General features: G+C 49.0%; 1 long non-coding RNA gene and 1 other non-coding gene across 2 annotated transcripts; both read right to left on the minus strand.

Annotated features, from left to right (window-relative positions):
• Window positions 1-8067: 8067 nt before the first annotated feature.
• LOC115032959 (MIR156kHG) lies at window positions 8068-8644 on the minus strand. Its single transcript, NR_163728.1, has one exon. It is a non-coding gene; the product is annotated as an MIR156kHG (long non-coding RNA).
• MIR156k (microRNA MIR156k) lies at window positions 8233-8355 on the minus strand. The gene has a single exon (NR_121104.1). It is a non-coding gene; the product is annotated as a microRNA MIR156k (primary transcript).
• Window positions 8645-13334: the final 4690 nt, after the last annotated feature.

A 13334-nucleotide genomic window follows, 5' to 3' on the forward strand; every position in this document is an offset into this window, starting at 1 on the left:
AGAATAATCTTGCTGGAAACAAAAATCTGCAACACGATTTTTGGTTGCTTCATTCGATAGATCAAGCCAGGCAAGAGCTTTGCTTCATACTGGGAAGTGAAAGGTTGAGCAAAATGTGATGACAGTAGCCGGAAAAATCAACAAGGTGACTGAGAGAATTTAGTTAAAAAAATGGTGAGGAATGCAACTTACCCTTAAATCAATTCACAATTAAAATAAAGAGAGGTCAGGAATTTGTGTAGCAGACTCATAGATGAATTGGGAAAAATAGTGATACCCTTAAATCAATTCACAAAAGTGTGAAGATAGACATAGTTGACTCACAATTAAAATAAAGGGAGATCACGAATTTGTGTAGCAGACTGATAGATGAATTGGGGAAAAAATAGTGACACCCTTAAATCAATTCACAAAAGTGTGAAGATAGACAACTGTGTCGCAACACATTTTCTTCCTAATTCATCAATTTACCGCAACTAAGAATGTCATTAGATGGGGGTACTTTATCACAGACACAGAAGTTCAGGATAGAGACACCGAACTGAAACAACACTGCGTATAGAAGTATGGACTAATAAGACAAAGGATAGGGCTAAGGGGATTGGATCACCTTGAACATGTTAATCTTCGTGATCTGACAAGAACTGCAACACGTTGAACAAATTAAACTGGTATATAAGACATAGTTTGAACCATCAAAAAAATTGGATAAGTCTACAGTTTCATATAAATGTCGTGATCTGACAGGAACTACAGTTTCATATAAAGGGAAACTATGAATTTTGAGGTCAAGTAGATATGTTTTTAGACAAAACTCTGGATAGCATACTGCATATCATATTAATGTTTGTGAAGAAAGGTGTGGTGTTCAGATTTGAGTGACTGATGTTTTAAAAAATAAAAAATCTGACAAGTGCTAAAATAGCTCATGTGGTACACTCAATATACAAGATGCCGCACAGGACACATTGCCCACAAATATTGATTCAACTACAACTAAAACTCTATTTATTTACGGAAAGGGTGCACGGATGATAAAGCTACAGTCAATTGGAGAAAAGAAAAGATATATAAAACTTAGAAACACAAGGTTGAAATTGTCAGATGAACAACCACACGAGTAGTTCTCTATTTTGTAAACCAAGTCTTTTTATGTTTCAGAGAGGTGTGGTGTTCAGATTTGAGCCCTCAGAGAGGTGTCTTCCATCTTATACTCGAGCATCGCAAGATCTGGGAGGGGCTGGCGCGTAGAATGGGAAGTACTCGAGCATCGCAAGATCCGGGCGGGGCTGGCGCGTAAAATGGGAAGAATGAGATGGCGAGGTGGTCCTGTGTACTTGCGATGGGATGCGGGCCGATGGTGGTCCTGTGCGCTGGATGGCGACGAGGGGATTGGGTTGCGATTCCTTCCATGGCGGCGAGGCATGGATTGCGTTTGAGGCGTGGAGTATATGGGCGGAGCATCTGCGGTGCATGGGAAGAACGATTGGGCGGGGTGGTCCTGCGCGTCGTTGGCGATGGGATTCCTGCGTGCTGGATTGCTGCGAGGCGTGGATAGCAGCGAGGGGATGTGTTTCCTTCTGTGGCAGTGACGGAATTTTTTCCTTCCATGGCTGAGGCATTAATCGATGAGGGGATTGCGGCGAGGACCATGCGAATGCAGGGGTAGAGGGGAGAGGGCGCACACGGGGAAGAAGAGAGACACTAACATGTGGGTCGTATGCGCCGTTGAGAAGGCAGAACCGTGCACCACGGTCTACATTAAGTTCTTATATAGTAGTAGAGATATATGTCAATAAAGTGGGAGCAACGCCACCACTAGTGCTTGACATTGAACATTCGTGGGACTGCATTGAATAGCCCACTATATATGTCAACAAAGTGGGAGCAACGCCAACACTAGTGCTTGACATTGAACATTCGTGGGACTGCATTGAATAACCCACTATATATGTCAACAAAGTGGGAGCAACGCCACCACTAGTGCTTGAGACAGATCCTTCCGCAGGGTATAAATAAATGTGTAGGGTGTAGCTTATGTTGCTATGATTTCTATGCATATGTCAACATATCACTGCTCGTAGAATATATAGATCACTCGCACATGGTTGTAACCAATACTCTGCAAATTCCATGAATTTAAAGATGCCTAAATATCAATAATTTAGTGATCATAATGTTCATATCCATATGCTAATTCACAAGTTGGCATCTGAAATTAGAAGTGCATGTAGTCCCTTGAGAATTTTGGTGAGATGGTAACATAACACTAAAAAGAATTAGTGAACTAGCTAAGCCATGAGCAAGGTCGATTAAGTTAGTTTATGGCAAGTTCAAATGCATTTCTACTTGTGAAGTGCAAGAAACAGGCATCTCGAAGAATGAACTTACTATATGGCACACCAAATCAAGGTTCATGTTCATATTCAATCATGCATGCATGAAAGTAACAATGTAATCAATATTTTTTTAGATAAATGAATAGATTTGTCCTTTGCGACTACACACAACCAATTCTTCCAAAGTTTTCAGTTTTATTGATCATTAATCAACAAATGAAGGGAAAGGGTACACAAGAGGAAGCAAAAACTCAATGGCCAATTCTATTATTGCTTCTTCAACCATTCTTGAGTCTTGACAAAGACATCAGAGCAATTACATCGATGTTTCTAGATACTTTTATGAATAACTAATATAATATAGATCCTTATTTTTTTAAATAATGGAACCAAAATTTCCGACTTTCACCTCATAGCGAGGATAGGGCCAAACTTATTACAGAACTAACAGCTCATCAGCTCATCGGTCTGCACAAGTGGGAGGGACAAACCTCTAAACTGGATAACTAGAAAAACAAAGGGATAGATAATTTGGTTACAATGCAATTCTATTTGTAAACCCCCATCTATGATGAGCAGAAATCTCCATTGCCACTGTCTCTAATTGTCGACAAGCGGTCTTTATTTGGTCATCTTCCTCTTCACTTTTCTGTAGCTTGGTTCAAAACCTAAGCCTTTTCTGTAGCTTGGTCCAAAACCTAAGCCATTATGTTCCCCCCGAAGATCACCTGTAAAAACATTAGTATTGCCCCGCACAAAATTGAAAGTAAGTTGTTTAGTTATAGGGTCAATGACTATTAACCAATTCCCAAAAACATGACGAACTGAACGTAGAGGTCTAAGACCAAACAACAATGGATGAGACGGCAGAAATGATAAGCAAATTGGCAGCGGAAGAATAAATGTTGTATTGTTTCATCATCAGTCACAAAACACACATCTTTTATTACCCTGCCTATTACATCTTACTAAGTTATCCTTTGTGTGTATAACTCCATTTAGTAAGTACCGCACAAAAACCTTTATCTTCAAGTTTCCATAGAACTTTGTGGTGAAAGACATAACTATTGTTAATTAGGGTACTATACATAGATTGTACAGTAAACTGACTAGATGTAGTTAGCTTCCATCTAAAAAAGTCATTTTCGTTACTTAGTCGCGCATTACACAAGTTGGTGATTCAAGTAATAGAAGCCATGTCTTGTTATTCATCATCTTTGTATGATGCTACTCATGGTCAATATCGGGACCCTTCTGTTTTTTATATTTCAGCAGGTGTACTCTCATCTCTTACACATTCATGATCAAATTCAGGACAGAATTGGTGCCATACCACATCACAAATTTAATCTTTTGGATTATGATTATTTGTATATGTATTTAGACTTGTACAGTTCGGTCAGTAGGCTAACACAACAGCAATAAAACCAAGATGAACAAGTTTCTACTCGTGCAATCAAAAGGCAAATTTTAGACACAAGTATATTAGTATACGCAACTGCATGCTACTTTACAAACAGTTATATTCATTCATCATATGTTGCTGGTTTGCAGATACATGGACGTGAAACAAGCAGAATCTTATATATAACCATGGACAAAAATAAGAAAACAATCAAATTTATAAGGTTATTAAGAGTACATTTATCAAAAAACGATAAAGTGTAAGAGCGCATGTATATGGATACAATAGTACCGTCTCTAATGGCAAAAAGCCTGCCTTTCTTTCCCTGATATAAAATTTACACAATATAATGTAGAAAAGACTTTTATACTGCAGTAGTTTAGTTCAGTCCCTCAAACTTTTTTCTGACTCCGTCACTAATCTCATATAATGGTTTCATTGTCTTACACACCTCACTTTAACGAAACAGGTAGCCTCGAATCAGATGTCAGTACTTGAAAGCTATGATGCGCGGATACTTTACAAAACTCACGTACCCGTGTCAGATACCATATCGGATACTCATACTTCGTAGATACTCCCGGATACGTATCCGATACGATACGTATCCGATACGATACGTATCGAATATTTTTGCGATTTTAGATAAATAAAAAACCGGATACTCCTAGGACACCTTCTTGATACCTGCGGGATACCTACCTTCTTATACAACCGTTCGGCACATTCGTGCTCCTATATCGAGCATTCAAAGGCCTAAAGACGCCTCCCTTGTTTTCAAGTCGTCGACTAGTCGGCGACTAGTCGGCGGGTCGGCCCTGGGATCTCGACTAGTGAGGTCGGCTCAACTTTTCTGGCAAGTCGGGTGATTTGGCAACGACTGGAAATTCTCAATCTACTAGTCGTTGATTTGGTCTGACACGTCGGCCGACTTGTGTCCCAGTTTGGCCCAAACAGCCCAAAGGCCCATTATACAAGATAAACCCTACATTCCAACACTTATGTGACTGATCTTGATTTGGATTATCTTGATTTGAGAGATATTTAGGGTATCTAGTATCTATCTAGCTACAGCAGATTAGCTATCTAATGGAGCTTATTTCCTTTCAAGTTTGAAGTATATTATCTTGCTATTTGATTTCCAATTTGAACTATATGTCTATATATGGCTATTATGACTTATGAGTTTATGACTTATCACTTATGTGGCTGATTTGGTTCAGTTTGAGGCTTCAAATGAGGTAATATATACTTGTTGTTTATTTCAGTTTCGTTCAATTTCAGGCTTCAAGTGAGGTAAAACTTGCCCCTTTTTCATATATAAATGCTATATTGTCTATATGAAGCCATTATATAGGCAAAACTGCCACTATATCGGCAAGTCGACGACTAGACTTATCGACTAGTCACCAAGTCGGTACCTTGTCAACTCGACTCGACTTATCGACTTGAAAACATGGGACGCCTCAGTGCTTCCATTCGCCTGCTGCCACCCATCAAACTATGTCGTTAGCCACCGGTCACCGATTTGAGCCACCATGCGACGATTTGTGAGTTTGTGGTTGTCACCGCCACGGACTGCGGGGTGTGGGTCTGTGGCCATCGTTGCTGACCCGTGGTGGTGCCACCCACCGATCTACATATTGACGTCGGTGTGTCGTAGCCATTTGTGTACCCTTGCCACAAACCGACCTACAGGTCCATGTTCTTCCCTCTTGGTTCAAACTCCTTGCTTCTCAATCTATTGACTGCTACTTCTCTGGCTTGATGGAATATTATGGTCCGTTAGAACCTAAAGACTAAAGTTCCTAGGTTTGATGGCTTGATGGCCTCAACTTTATTATCTTTTTTTGATTATGGAAACAAAGAGTTCCGGCTTTATGTACTGGTTTGTAAACTTGTGTGGTCCACTATTCTAGCAATTAATTTTTTTATAACATATATTTGTGTATCGCCATATCGGTGTTTTTTGAGAAATAGCGTATGAGGGTATCGACGTATCACGTTTCTGTATCGTCGTATCATGGTAACATAGCTTGAAAGTAGGCAATCCATTCTGTGCAGTCAACGACAGATGCTAACAAAAAAAGGCTTATCTCATGAAATGGTCTTTTTTGCAGTACATTTATAAAAAACAATAAAGTCTAAGAGCGCATGTATGGATACAATAGTACCCTCTCTAATGGCAAGAAGCCTGCCATTCTTTCCTACTGATTTCTAATAAATTAAATGGCCTAGCTCGAAATACAAAAAACTAGCATTCCATGGAGGAAAAAATAGAACTATTTCAATTTGGTACAAAATTAGCTTGCATGGTCTTAAATTCAGTTCTTGATATTCGATCGAAGACAACCAGTTTAATACACTTGCAACCGCACACAAACTACTGTTGTGCATTCTAATATAATGGTTTCATTGTCTCACACACCTCACTTTAAGGAAACAGGTAGCCCCAGATCAGATGTCAGTACTTGAAAGTAGGCAATCCATTATGTGCAGTCAACGACAGATGCTAACAAAAAAATGTGCTTATCTCATGAAATGGTCTTTTTGCACTTAAATAACTTAATTTGCAGCCCATTTTTTTGGACAACATGTGACTTGTAACCGAAAAACTGCAACACATCAACATCCAAAGCTCCAACAAAAACTTCGTCCATCCAAATTCAGTAAACGCATGCAACCACTGTAATAAGCTACAATCTACATATTAATTATTACTCCCTCTGTCCAAAATTATAACTCGTTTTAGCCCTTAAATTTTGTGTCTATGTTCAAATGGATGACAATAAATGTAGACATATAAATAAAACACATAGATTAAGTATTGTATGAATCTATTCAAATACTAAAACGACTAATATTTTAGGACGGATGAGTATTTTGGACCACCAAACTTTATGTATCATCCTCAGAGACAGAAATAGAGCTGAGTTGACTAGTAGAAAGAAAACTAAAGGGACTGTGATGCATACCTTGGTCAAGTAAAATCTGCAAATGACGTTCCCCATTAGTTCATGATGCTCCCTCATATCCATATGCTGGGGAGGAAGACGACGGCGATGGAAAAGCAGCAAAGAGCACAAGAGTCACTCTATGATTGAAGAATAGGAGAATAGTCATGGACCACAAGAGGATGCATTGTGAATAGGTAGGTAGGTAGGTCACTGTGAAGCCATGAAACCAAACAAAAACAAAAGGGCAGTGACTCTTACCAGCAGCACTTTCCATCAGTATAACGAGCAGCAGCGTCGTCCTCTTCTCTCCACCCCTACCTGCGTACGTACATCTGAGAGGTCGACGAAGGTGAGTAGTAGAGAGAGGAGCTGAAAATTCATGTTCACGGCGCCGAAACCACACGAATGAAAAGACCAGATGTGTTTGACTGTGTGCAGCGAGAGAGACAAGAAAGTACCCAATCCTACCTCAGATGCAGACCAGATCTGGCAAAGGGCAAGGCGAGTCCACGGTCTTTGCCAAATTTGGGTCATCACATGGTGCCCCCCACGCTCCATTTTTGTGCAAACAGGAGCTTGCTAGCGCCGGCGCGCGCAACCACCCGGACCGCCATGGCCGCAGGAGGAACCGAGCAAGAACTCGAGAGAGCGAGAAGAGAACCCCCGAGCAAGCAAGAGCAGAAACAGCGCGAGCTAGCTGGAATAATGGCTACAGTGTTCAAAGATGAGCTGAACCTGCACCACGAGGGAGGGAGAAAGGAAAGAGAAAGAGAGCGAGAGCGAGAGCGAGAGATGATGCAGCACTAGTCTTCGTTCTGTTAAATCCTTACAGTGCCGCAGTGTACTGCCAGCATCCCACCAAGGTGAGGCGAGGTGAGCTGAGGCAGCAAGAGAGACCCGGGAGTGGAGCGGAAGAGAAGGAAATCTTGCGAGCATGCGAGCAAAAATATAGATAAATAAATAAACGGCGAATAAAACTAGCAATCATTTTTCAGTGTACCGCAAAACCAACCACGAACTCGCGCTCCGAAGTGGTTTTCTCAGTGTACTGAGAGGCGTGGAAGTGGAAGGAAAGTACTACTACTACTCTTCTTGGCTGCTCCTCTCCAAGTCTCCATGCCCCCCTCCCAGCCTCATCCTCTTCCTCGGTAGTAACCCCCCGACAACCTGACCGAAAGGAACGAGCAAAAAAAATGCGAGAAATCTGTGCGTATCTCTAGAAGATAATGAGGTGACATGCCCTTGGTGCCTGCAAAAGCCGTCGTCCCCTCGCAGCATGCGTGTCGTCCTTGCCCATCTCTGCGCGCGCGCGGCTGCGTGGCACAGTTTCCACCGCACCCGCCCGTGCCAATTCCTCTCTCTCCCCCTTCCCTTCCCCCTCCCTCCTTGGCTCCTTGCCTTCCAGTATCGGTGGTGGCGTCTCAGCGTCTGCCGCCCCACTAGCGCCAGCAGCCACTAGGCAGGCAGCGACTGATGCTGCCCAGAGCAAGGTATAGCTAGCTACACACACACGACGCTCGATCGGCGTCGGCTCAGGACGAGGGAGAGGCTGACAGAAAGAGAAGCGAGCACGCGGCGGGGACGGCATGCGTTCCATGCCGGTCGCCGCGCCAGGTGCTCGCTCTCTTCTGTCAATCTCTTCGGGGCCTAAGCCCAATCGACTATATTTTCTGCAGCTAAACACGGCCGGTACACGACGTACACGTAATAACAAACACGCAATCAACGCACGGAGCAGCTAGCTCGTCACTGCTGGGAGGGAGACCGAACCCCTCGGCTGTTCTTCTTGGATCCGGTGAGCGGCGGCGGCGGCCGTACTTGGGGGCAGGAGGATGGAGGAGGAACGGAGGGAGTGGGTGTGGGTGTGGGTGCTGATGGCCTGGCCTCTGCCAGCTGATGGGACGGGGGTTGTATTGTACTACCCGGGCTGGGCAAGAAGCTAGAGGACGCTGATGAGAGACTGGTGCGGCCGGCCTCTCCAAGATTATTTATTAAGCGCGCTGACTGGATCAGCAGCAGCAGAATCAGCGGAGATTGGAACAGTGCTTTGGGGGCTTGCAAGTGCAAGTGCAATGGACGGCGTGCTGAGCCGAGGAGCAAGCAGTAACACATCCACCCGTCCATTGATCCATCCCCCCGAGCACGGAAAGCCGCCCGCCAGTGCTCCCTCCAAGGACGGCGAGGGGGGGGCAGGGGGCATCGTCCTCTCGACCTGAGCCGATGACGTTTCGCCCGTTGGTTTGCCTCGCGTCGCTAGTGCTGTGCCCGTGGCATCGAACTGCGTTCTTGCGGCACGTCGGCCTCGGCCATGTTGTTCTCTCGTCGCCATTGGTCTTCTCAGAAAGCTCGTCACCATTGGTCCAAGTGACCATTTCTTAATCTATTAATGTTATTGGAGTACTTTCTCCCATCCTGTCAGATCAGATGCTGTTCTTTAGCAAATCATATTATATTATATTGCTGTGAGCAAACCAACGGTTTAATTTTAATTTGGAGAGACATCAGACATGCATGTATTTATTTTAAAACAATACACCGAGGACACCTGGTTTAAAGCGTACACAGGTAAATGTGGCTCCTAAAACATAGAAATTGCGATCTTCTTAAAAATATTAAATCCAATAAAAAAGTAATACTTCAATAGCTTAAATAGGTACTAATCAAGTGTCCGTACGTTACAATAAAATATTCGTCCACAACGATTACATAAAAACAAATACCACATATTATCAATCTCAATCTTTTAAATTCTCTGGCAACAACCATGTCGGGGACCATAATTAGAGTTACTCTCAAGGCTCTTAAATCTCAGCTGGTAACCCCCATCAGCACAAAGCTGCAAAGGCCTGATGGGTGCGATTAAGTCAAGGATCGGTTCATTCAAGGGACGTACGCGATCACGCCTCCCGGAGGATCTATGTCTCGCCCGAAGACCCCCTCCAGCAACGGGCATACCCTCGGCTCGCCCGAGACCCAGTCTTCACCGAGAAGCAACCTTGGCCAACTCGCCACGCCAACCGACCAAATCGCAAGGGCATTTAATGCAAAGGTGGCCTGACACTTTTATCCTGACGCACGCCCTCCAGTCGACAGAGCCGAAGTGACCGTAGCCACTTCGCCGCTCCACTGACCGGTCTGACAAGAGGACAGCGCCGCCTGCGCCGCTCCGACTGCTGTGCCACTCGGTAGAGTTAGGCTGACAGCAGCCAAGTCCGGCCTCAGGCGCCATAGGAAACTCCGCTTCGCCCGACCCCAGGGCTCGGACTCGGGCTCAGCCCCGGAAGACGGCGAACTCCGCACCGCCCGACCCCAGGGCTCGGACTTGGGCTCAGCCCCGGAAGACGACGAACTCCACTCCGCCCGACCCCAGGGCTCGGACTTGGGCTCAGCCCCAGAAGACGACGAACTCCGCTCCGCCCGACCCCAGGGCTCGGACTCGGGTTCAGCCCCGAAGGACGACGAACTCCGCCTCGTCCGACCCGGGGGCTCGGACTCGACCTCGACCTTGGAAGACAGATTCGACCTCGACCTCGGAGGAGCCTCCACCTCGCCCAACCTAGGGCACGGACCGACCACGTCAACAGGAGGCGCCATCATTACCTTGCCCCAAGCTGACTCAGGCTACGGGGAACAAGACCGGCGTCCCATCTGGCTCGCTCCGCCAGACAAGTAATGATGGCGCCCCGCACGCTCTATGATGACAGCGGCTCTCAGCCCCCTTACGGAAGCAAGAGGACGTCAGCAAGGACTCGACAGCCCCGACAGCTATCCTTCCGCCAGGCTCCAGCGCTCCTCCGATGGCCACGGCACCACACAAACCGGGTGCCAAAACCTCTCCGGCTGCCACGATGGCATGTACTTAGGGCGCTAGCTCTCCTCCTCTAGACACGTTAGCACACTGCTACACCCCCCATTGTACACCTGGATCCTTTCCTTACGCCTATAAAAGGAAGGAAGCACTAGGGCCCTCTTACAGAGGGTTGGCCACGCGGGGAAGGACGGGACGGCGCTCGCGTGAGGCCGCTCGCTCCCTCCCGCGTGGACGCTTGTAACCCCCTACTGCAAGCGCACCCGACCTGGGCGCGGGACAAACACGAAGGCCGCGGGATTCCACCTCTCACGCCCGTCTCCCTCCGGCTTCCTCCCCCCTTCGTGCTCTGTCTCGCGCCGACCCATCTAGGCTGGGGCACGCGGCGACAATTTACTCGTCGGTCCAGGGACCCCCGGGTCTCGAAACGCCGACAGTTGGCGCGCCAGGTAGGGGCCTGCTGCGTGTTGACGAACAGCTTCCCGTCAAGCTCCAGATGGGCAGTCTCCAGCAACCTTTCCAGCCCGGGATGGTACTCCATTTCGGGAGTATTGAGTTCATGTCCCTCGACGGCAGCTACGACATGATACTCCTTCCCCCGCCGCGCGACAGCGACAATGGCGGCCGACAACCCGCCCGCCGGCGGCGGAATCGACGACGTCTTCCCCGCGTGGTGGAAGAACAACATTCGAACTCGCCCCGTCCTCTCCCCCGCCGACGGAGGAGGAGGCGGGGCAACCAAGGCCAAGCAGGAGGCGGCGCCTCGTCGGCTGTCGAGCGAGTCGACGGCGCCGGCGCCCCAACGGGGGACACGTCGGGCATCGACCTCGCGTTTGAGACGAAGACGAACGCCGTCTCCCCGCAACACGCCAATCCCAAGCCGACGGACGACGCCAGCACGCTCGCGAAGGACTTGCTGGGCGTCACCCTCGTACCTGAGACGACGGTGCAGTCAGCCCCTAACGTGACTTCATCACCGCCCGTCGACCAAGAGGTACCAACCGGTTCCCATCTCACGCCTTTTGGATTCAACCTCGACCCACCAAGCGACTTCGCTTTGGTGGACGCTCTCGTAGAGGCGAGTCCAAACTCTCTGGGGTATCGTATGCGGTCACCCTGGGACCGGCTGACGGACGTCTCGACCTACGGGCCCTCGGGGTCCGAGGAAGATGACGGGCCCGACTTCTGTTGGGATTTCTCCGGACTTGGTAACCCTAGTGTCATGTGGGACTTTATGACCGCGTGCGACTACTGCCTTTCCGACTATTCTAACGGTAGCCGCAGCCTCGGCGACGAGGACTGTGGCCCAAGTCGTGAATGTTTCCACGTCGATCTAGGGGGTCCCTCCGAAGGCAACCATCTTGGTATGCCGGAGAACGGTGATCTCCCTAGGCCTGTGCCTCGCGTTGACATCCTACGGGAGCTAGCTGTGGTCCCCGTCCCGGCGGGGGGTCATGACCCACAACTCGAGCAAATCCGCGAGATGCAGGCCAGGCTCGACGAGGGGGCAGGAACACTTGAGCCGATCTGCCGGGACATCGGGCAGGAATGGGCGGGCCGACCTCCGGCCGGAGAAGTGTGTCACCTACCCCAGGGTATCCAGCACCGCATCGTCGACGATGTCAGAGCAAGGCCGCCACCGGCTTCCAGTGGAGTCGGCCAGAACCTGGCTGCAGCGACAATGCTTCTCCGCGCGATGCCGGAGCCATCAACCACCGAGGGGCGACGTATCCAGGGAGAGCTCAAGAATCTCCTAGAGGACGCCGCGGTCCGACGGGCCGAAAGCTCTGCCTCCCGAAGGCAGGGGTACCCCTCGGAACATCGCGCCGCGACTTCCCGATTCATGCGGGAAGCCTCGGTCCACACCGGGCGCACGCGCAACACAGCGCCTGCGGCCCCGGGTCGCCTCGGCAACGAGCACCATCACCGCAACCGTCAGGCCCACCTCGATGAGAGGGTGCGTCGAGGCTACCACCCTAGGCGTGGGGGACGCTACGACAGCGGGGAGGATCGAAGTCCCTCGCCCGAACCACCCGGTCCGCAGGCTTTCAGCCGCGCCATACGACGGGCGCCGTTTCCGACCCGGTTCCGAACCCCGACTACTATCACAAAGTACTCGGGGGAGACGACACCGGAACTGTGGCTCGCGGACTACCGGCTGGCCTGCCAACTGGGTGGAACGGACGATGACAACCTCATCATCTGCAACCTCCCCCTGTTCCTCTCCGATACCGCTCGCGCCTGGCTGGAACACCTGCCTCCGGGGCAGATCTCCAACTGGGACGACATGGTCCAAGCCTTCGCCGGCAATTTCCAGGGCACGTACGTGCGCCCTGGAAACTCCTGGGATCTCCGAAGCTGCCGACAGCAGCCGAGAGAGTCTCTCCGGGACTACATCCGACGATTCTCGAAGCAGCGCACCGAGCTGCCCAACATCACCGATTCAGATGTCATCGGCGCGTTCCTCGCCGGCACCACCTGCCGCGACCTGGTGAGCAAGCTGGGTCGCAAGACCCCCACCAGGGCGAGCGAGCTGATGGACATCGCCACCAAGTTCGCCTCTGGGCAAGAGGCGGTTGAGGCCATCTTCCGGAAGGACAAGCAGCCCCAGAGCCGCCCACCGGAAGATGTCCCCGAGGCGTCAACTCAGCGCCGCGCCAAGAAGAAAGGCAAGAAGTCGCAAGCGAAGCGCGACGCCGCCGACGCGGACCTTGTCGCCGCCGCCGAGTACAAGAACCCTCGGAAACCTCCCGGAGGTGCCAACCTCTTCGACAAGATGCTCAAGGAGCCGTGCCCCTATCATCAGGGGCCCGTCAAGCACACCC

The sequence above is a fragment of the Zea mays genome, chromosome 6 (genome assembly GCF_902167145.1).
Source record: "Zea mays cultivar B73 chromosome 6, Zm-B73-REFERENCE-NAM-5.0, whole genome shotgun sequence".
In the NCBI taxonomy this organism is placed as follows: Eukaryota; Viridiplantae; Streptophyta; class Magnoliopsida; order Poales; family Poaceae; genus Zea; species Zea mays.